The 7,500-nt window shown below is 50.2% G+C and overlaps 1 non-coding gene across 1 annotated transcript; it reads right to left on the reverse strand.

Annotated features, from left to right (window-relative positions):
• Positions 1-1,082: 1,082 nt before the first annotated feature.
• LOC143175692 (5.8S ribosomal RNA) lies at positions 1,083-1,237 on the reverse strand. Its single transcript, XR_013000389.1, has one exon. It is a non-coding gene; the product is annotated as a 5.8S ribosomal RNA (ribosomal RNA).
• Between the last annotated feature and the right edge of the window lie 6,263 nt (positions 1,238-7,500).

The following is a 7,500-nucleotide window of genomic DNA, read 5'->3' on the forward strand; positions in this document are numbered from 1 at the left end:
TGTGTATAAAGGTTCTGCGAGAAGTCTCGTTTTGACGTGTGTTCCGCCGATAACGACGATCCTCCGAAACGGGGATACAGAAACGTTACACCTCACAACACGATCTCCGTCTCTTCTCTATAGCAGAAACCGATAAAAATACACCTCCCGAAAGAGAGTATATGGTGATTCTTTTTATATATATATATTTCGAAATTCAACTGAACGTGGCGGAAGCGCACGGTGGTGGTCCAGCGAGGACACGCGACGACGGGGAATAAGAACTATTCGACCCGTTACGAATACGCATGCTCGTCCCGCACGATTTTAACACACACCGTGTTTTTCTCCAGTCGTCAAAGCGTTCGTGCGTCGAATTCGAAAAATAAAAAAAAGAAATACACCTTTTCTCTCTCTCTCGGGGTAAAAAGAGTCGATGTGTATTGTGTATAAAGGTTCTGCTGCGAGAAGTCTCGTTTTGCCGTGTGTTTCGGTAACGACGATCCTCCGAAACGTACATCTCATTCGTAAGAGAGGAAGAAAACAATCTCCCTGGGGCCAGTCGGTAATATACCGACATACGACGTGTCGTGCACATCCGTCTCACGCACGGTATACAAAATATGAATAAAACGTGTGTAGTCTCTCTCTCTCGACTTCTTAATATTTTCTTTCACCTCTGACGCATCATTTCAGGTGACGTCGGGAGCGCGGGAAAAAAAATTTTTCTAAACACACGAAACCGTTCATCTCACGAACAGCCGAAAAAGTTGTCGCTCAGATCCATATCGCAGTGGAGCGGTATCCGCGGGCGGTCGTAATTGAACGACGCACGACGCCGCGAACACTCACGCGAGTCCATACAAACGATTCCGATCGTTTTGCAACAACTAGAACGTACACTGTCCGTGAAATTCACAGAATTTTCGCGTGTCCGCGACAAACGCCGACGAGACACCCATCGTTCGCTCGTACGTAGCATCCTTCTCTTAACCCGACTCAGAGACGTTCTTTGCGCCCTTCGGTAAAAAAACGTTCGATCCGAAGAGGTGAACGACGGCGGGGATTTGACAGAGCTACGCAAGCAGTGTATGGTACGTAAACGACCCTCAGCCAGGCGTGGTCCAGGAATTGTATCCGTGGACCGCAATGTGCGTTCGAAATGTCGATGTTCATGTGTCCTGCAGTTCACACGTTGACGCGCAATTAGCTGCGTTCTTCATCGACCCACGAGCCAAGTGATCCACCGTTCAGGGTAATCGTATAAATTTTATATTTCACATATATAATTTTATTCTCACTTGTTCGACCTAATATCTCTCTTCTTTCAAAGAGAAGATAAAAGTTGATACCTGAATCTCCGACCAGCGCGCGAAGGAGATTCAGGCGTCGCCTTGGAGACGACACCGAAGCCTTTCGAGACGAAAAACGTTCAAGTAATATGTATATATTTCTCGACGTTCCGGGCGTATAGTGCATTCAAAAACCCGCGAAAGACGCAGAAGACTCGCACGCGTGGAAACGACGGGGATATATTTTGTATCCTACCCGATACTGAATCCATCGCGTGCAGTCGACCCTCGCGTTCTTCCGATCAGACGCATCTATTGTTGCGCGCATGTTTTCGCGTCGCATCGCGCGAAACGTTGCACGAATCGTACCGATCGATCGATTGAAAGCAAATAATGAAAAAAGACTTCACAGCTGGCTCTTTGCCGGTCATTCGTCCCATGTTATCTCTTGCCGCGAAATTGGCGCGCAAGAGTTGGGTGTCAGACGCGCGGCTTTAAAACGAGCTTCACGGCCGGTCCCTTCGTTACCGCTTTCGTTCTTTCTCTCGGAACGACCATGAACGAACACGACGAGCGACGCTACGGCATACACACGTCCACGGATTCGATTAAAAAAACAGACTTCACAGCTGGCTCTTTGCCGGTCATTCGTCCCATATTATCTCTTGCCGCGAAATTGGCGCGCAAGAGTTGGGTGTCAGACGCACGGCTTTAAAACGAGCTTCACGGCCGGTCCTCTCAATTCCGTGTACGGTACACGCAAGATGCGGGTTCCACTTCCAGACTACCCGGTCCCTTCTCTCTACGAGAATCGATAGTAGAAGAACGGCTCGAAAACGCGTCTCAGAGACTAGGGGAAAAGAAGCGGTATGCGAGCGAAACGAAAACGCATTATGGAAACGTCGCGAAACAATGTTCGACGGTTGCTCGGTTCCAATCGTGCGGCCGTTTCAATTTCTCGTGCGCTTCACCGTCCCTCCGTAACTCTGGCCGATCGCGTATACCGAAGAGCCGACACGCGCAAAAACCACAGGCATTGTATACTGTGTATATATATATATATATGTTACAGTCACAGCCTTCGCGCGTTTTACTCTCCGACGCGGGGTTTCCACGACGAAAGAGAGACAGTTTCGTGGCGGGTGACTCGGCCGAATCGCTACGACGGGTATTTCTATTATAGAACGAATCATCGCCACCCTTTACCAGTGCCCGACGAAGGAATCACAAGGTCATCTGGAGTTTACAATGCCAGCGACGGTAATTCCAACGAAGACCCGATAAGTCAACTCATCGTTCTATTTCTCCCCGTACAGAAAAGCGAATCGACGCTAATGCACCTCGCGCAAGCACGAACGTTCTCTTCGCGTGGATCGTCCCATCGTCCAAAGATGTAAAGACGCATTGGAGATCGTGGTCTCTGGCGGGCTCATTGCACGCCCCACTGCATATCTTTCCTCGAATCGAGAATGATTCGTCCACTAAGGCTGCGAAACTACGCGTCGAGGAAACTAGGGGAAAGAAGCGGGATGCGAGCGAAACGACAATACATTATGGAAACGTCGCGAAACAATGTTCGGCGGTTGCTCGTTTCCTCCTGCGGACGTTTCATTGCTCGGGCGCTTCACGTCCCTCCGTAACCTTCGCGCGATCGCGTGCCCCGGAGAGCCGGCAACCGGTGAACCACAGGCGTATAAACTATAGTCTTCTATAGCAAGCCTTCGGCGGTTACTCTCCGACGCGGGGATTCCACGACGAGAGAGAATTTCGTGGCGGGTGACATCGGTCGAAACGCTACGACGGGTATTTCTATTATAGAACGAATCATCGCCACCCTTTACCAGTGCCCGACGAAGGAATCACAAGGTCATCTGGAGTTTACAATGCCAGCGACGGTAATTCCAACGAAGACCCGATAAGTCAACTCATCGTTCTATTTCTCCCCGTACAGACAAGCGAATCAACGCTATCGCACCTCACGCATGCACGAACGTTCTCTTCGCGTGAATCGTCCCATCGTCGAAAGATATAGCCGCTTGGAGATCGTGGCCCATCAAGTTCTTCCGTAACTCCTGCGCGATCGCGTACCCCGGAGAGCAGGCAACCGGTGAACCACAGGCGTATAAACTATAGTCTTCTATAGCAAGCCTTCGCGTTTACTCTACGACGCGGGGATTCCACGACGAGAGAGATTTTCGTGGCGGGTGACACGGCCGAATCGCTACGACGGGTATTTCTATTATAGAACGAATCATCGCCACCCTTTACCAGTGCCCGACGAAGGAATCACAAGGTCATCTGGAGTTTACAATGCCAGCGACGGTAATTCCAACGAAGACCCGATAAGTCAACTCATCGTTCTATTTCTCCCCGTACAGAAAAGCGAATCGGCGCTATCGCACCTCACGCAAGCAGGAATGATCTCTTCGCGTGGATCGTCCCATCGTCGAAAGATGTAAGACGTACAGAAATCGTGGTCCATCACGATTATTCGTAACTCTCCGAGTCGCGTATCTGAGAGTAGGGCAAACGGAGAACCACAGGCATAAATAATACTATATATTTCTTATATAGTTAGCCTTCGCGTTTTACTCTCCGACATGGGGATTCCACGACGAGAGAGAGTTTCGTGGCGGGTGACTCGGCCGAATCGCTACGACGGGTATTTCTATTATAGAACGAATCATCGCCACCCTTTACCAGTGCCCGACGAAGGAATCACAAGGTCATCTGGAGTTTACAATGCCAGCGACGGTAATTCCAACGAAGACCCGATAAGTCAACTCATCGTTCTATTTCTCCCCGTACAGAAAAGCGAATCGACGCTATCGCACCTCGCGCGAGCACGTAACTACTCTTCGCGTGGATCGTCCCATCGTCGAAAGATGTAAGACGCACGGAAATCGTGGCCCATCAACGTTTTTTTGTAACTCTGCCGATCGCGTATCACAGAGCCGAGACGCACATACCACAGGCGTATAATACCGTTTTCTTTCGTATGGTAAGCCTTCGCGTTTACTCTTCGGCGCGGGGTTTCCACGTCGAGAGAGACTTTCGTGGCGGGTGACATCGGTCGAAACGCTACGACGGGTATTACTATTATAGAACGAATCATCGCCACCCTTTACCAGTGCCCGACGAAGGAATCACAAGGTCATCTGGAGTTTACAATGCCAGCGACGGTAATTCCAACGAAGACCCGATAAGTCAACTCAACGTTCTATTTCTCTCCCGTACAGAAAAGCGAATCGACGCTGTTGCACCTCACGCAAGCACGAACGTTCTCTTCGCGTGGATCGTCCCATCGTCGAAAGATGTAAGACGCACGGAAATCGTGGCACATCACGTGTTTTCGGAACTCTGTCGACCGCGTATCTCAGAGACGACGCGCGCGAACCACTGGCATATACTATTATATATCGCGTTTTACCCTCCGACGCGGGGATTCCACGACGAGAGAGAGTTTCGTGAGCGGGTTGACTCGGAAGAAACGCTACGACGGGTATTTCTATTGTAGAACGCATCATCGCCACCCTTTACCAGTGCCCGACGAAGGAATCACAAGGTCATCTGGAGTTTACAATGCCAGCGACGGTAATTCCAACGAAGACCCGATAAGTCAACTCAACGTTCTATTTCTCCCCGTACAGAAAAGCGAATCGACGCAATCGCACCATACGCGTGCACGTAAACAACTCTTCGCGTGGATCGTCCCATCGTCGAGAGACGTAAGTTTTCATAGTATGAATTCGCGTTTTACTCTCCGACGCGGGGATTCCACGACGAGAGAGAGTTTCGTGAGCGGGTTGACTCGGAAGAAACGCTACGACGGGTATTTCTATTATAGAACGAATCATCGCCACCCTTTACCAGTGCCCGACGAAGGAATCACAAGGTCATCTGGAGTTTACAATGCCAGCGACGGTAATTCCAACGAAGACCCGATAAGTCAACTCAACGTTCTATTGCTCCCCGTACAGAAAAGCGAATCGACGCAATCGCACCATACGCGTGCACGTAACAACTCTTCGCGTGGATCGTCCCATCGTCGAGAGACGTAAGTTTCCATACTATGAATTCGCGTTTTACTCTCCGACGCGGGGATTCCACGACGAGAGAGAGTTTCGTGAGCGGGTTGACTCGGAAGAAACGCTACGACGGGTATTTCTATTATAGAACGAATCATCGCCACCCTTTACCAGTGCCCGACGAAGGAATCACAAGGTCATCTGGAGTTTACAATGCCAGCGACGGTAATTCCAACGAAGACCCGATAAGTCAACTCAACGTTCTATTACTCCCCGTACAGAAAAGCGAATCGACGCAATCGCACCATACGCGTGCACGTAACAACTCTTCGCGTGGATCGTCCCATCGTCGAGAGACGTAAGTTTCATAGTAAGCCTTCGGCGTTTTACTCTCCGACGCGGGGATTCCACGACGAGAGAGAGAGTTTCGTGAGCGGGTTGACTCGGAAGAAACGCTACGACGGGTATTTCTATTATAGAACGCATCATCGCCACCCTTTACCAGTGCCCGACGAAGGAATCACAAGGTCATCTGGAGTTTACAATGCCAGCGACGGTAATTCCAACGAAGACCCGATAAGTCAACTCAACGTTCTATTTCTCCCCGTACAGAAAAGCGAATCGACGCAATCGCACCATACGCGTGCACGTAAACAACTCTTCGCGTGGATCGTCCCATCGTCGAGAGACGTAAGTTTTCATAGTATGAATTCGCGTTTTACTCTCCGACGCGGGGATTCCACGACGAGAGAGAGTTTCGTGAGCGGGTTGACTCGGAAGAAACGCTACGACGGGTATTTCTATTATAGAACGCATCATCGCCACCCTTTACCAGTGCCCGACGAAGGAATCACAAGGTCATCTGGAGTTTACAATGCCAGCGACGGTAATTCCAACGAAGACCCGATAAGTCAACTCAACGTTCTATTACTCCCCGTACAGAAAAGCGAATCGACGCAATCGCACCATACGCGTGCACGTAACAACTCTTCGCGTGGATCGTCCCATCGTCGAGAGACGTAAGTTTCCATACTATGAATTCGCGTTTTACTCTCCGACGCGGGGATTCCACGACGAGAGAGTGTTTCGTGAGCGGGTTGACTCGGAAGAAACGCTACGACGGGTATTTCTATTATAGAACGCATCATCGCCACCCTTTACCAGTGCCCGACGAAGGAATCACAAGGTCATCTGGAGTTTACAATGCCAGCGACGGTAATTCCAACGAAGACCCGATAAGTCAACTCAACGTTCTATTGCTCCCCGTACAGAAAAGCGAATCGACGCAATCGCACCATACGCGTGCACGTAACAACTCTTCGCGTGGATCGTCCCATCGTCGAGAGACGTAAGTTTCATAAGTAAGCCTTCGGCGTTTTACTCTCCGACGCGGGGATTCCACGACGAGAGAGTGTTTCGTGGCGGGTGACTAGGCCGAAACGCTACGACGGGTATTTCTATTATAGAACGAATCATCGCCACCCTTTACCAGTGCCCGACGAAGGAATCACAAGGTCATCTGGAGTTTACAATGCCAGCGACGGTAATTCCAACGAAGACCCGATAAGTCAGCTCATCGTTCTATTTCTCCCCGTACAGAAAAGCGAATCGACGCTATCGCACCTCGCGCGAGCACGTAACAACTCTTCGCGTGGATCGTCCCATCGTCGAGAGACGTAAGACGCACGGAAATCGTGGTTCATCGCGTCTTTTCCTACTCTCTTGAATCGCAATTTCGTATAGAGCCTACACACGCGAACCACCGGCATATACTATTTCTTCTCTCATAGTAAGCCTTCGCGCGTTTTACTCTCCGACGCGGGGATTCCACGACGAGAGAGTGTTTCGTGGCGGGTGTCTCGGCCGAATCGCTACGACGGGTATTTCTATTATAGAACGAATCATCGCCACCCTTTACCAGTGCCCGACGAAGGAATCACAAGGTCATCTGGAGTTTACAATGCCAGCGACGGTAATTCCAACGAAGACCCGATAAGTCAACTCATCGTTCTATTTCTCCCCGTACAGAAAAGCGAATCGACGCTATCGCACCTCGCGCGAGCACGAAACAACTCTTCGCGTGGATCGTCCCATCGTCGAAAGATGTAAGACGCACGGAAATCGTGGTTCGGCGGGCTCTATGCGCCTTGTTCAAAGTAAAAAAAAAAAATTTCGACGGACGGGAGAAGTGTATTTCTCCG

Source organism: Nomia melanderi, unplaced genomic scaffold (genome assembly GCF_051020985.1).
Source record: "Nomia melanderi isolate GNS246 unplaced genomic scaffold, iyNomMela1 scaffold0157, whole genome shotgun sequence".
Lineage (NCBI taxonomy): Eukaryota > Metazoa > Arthropoda > Insecta > Hymenoptera > Halictidae > Nomia > Nomia melanderi.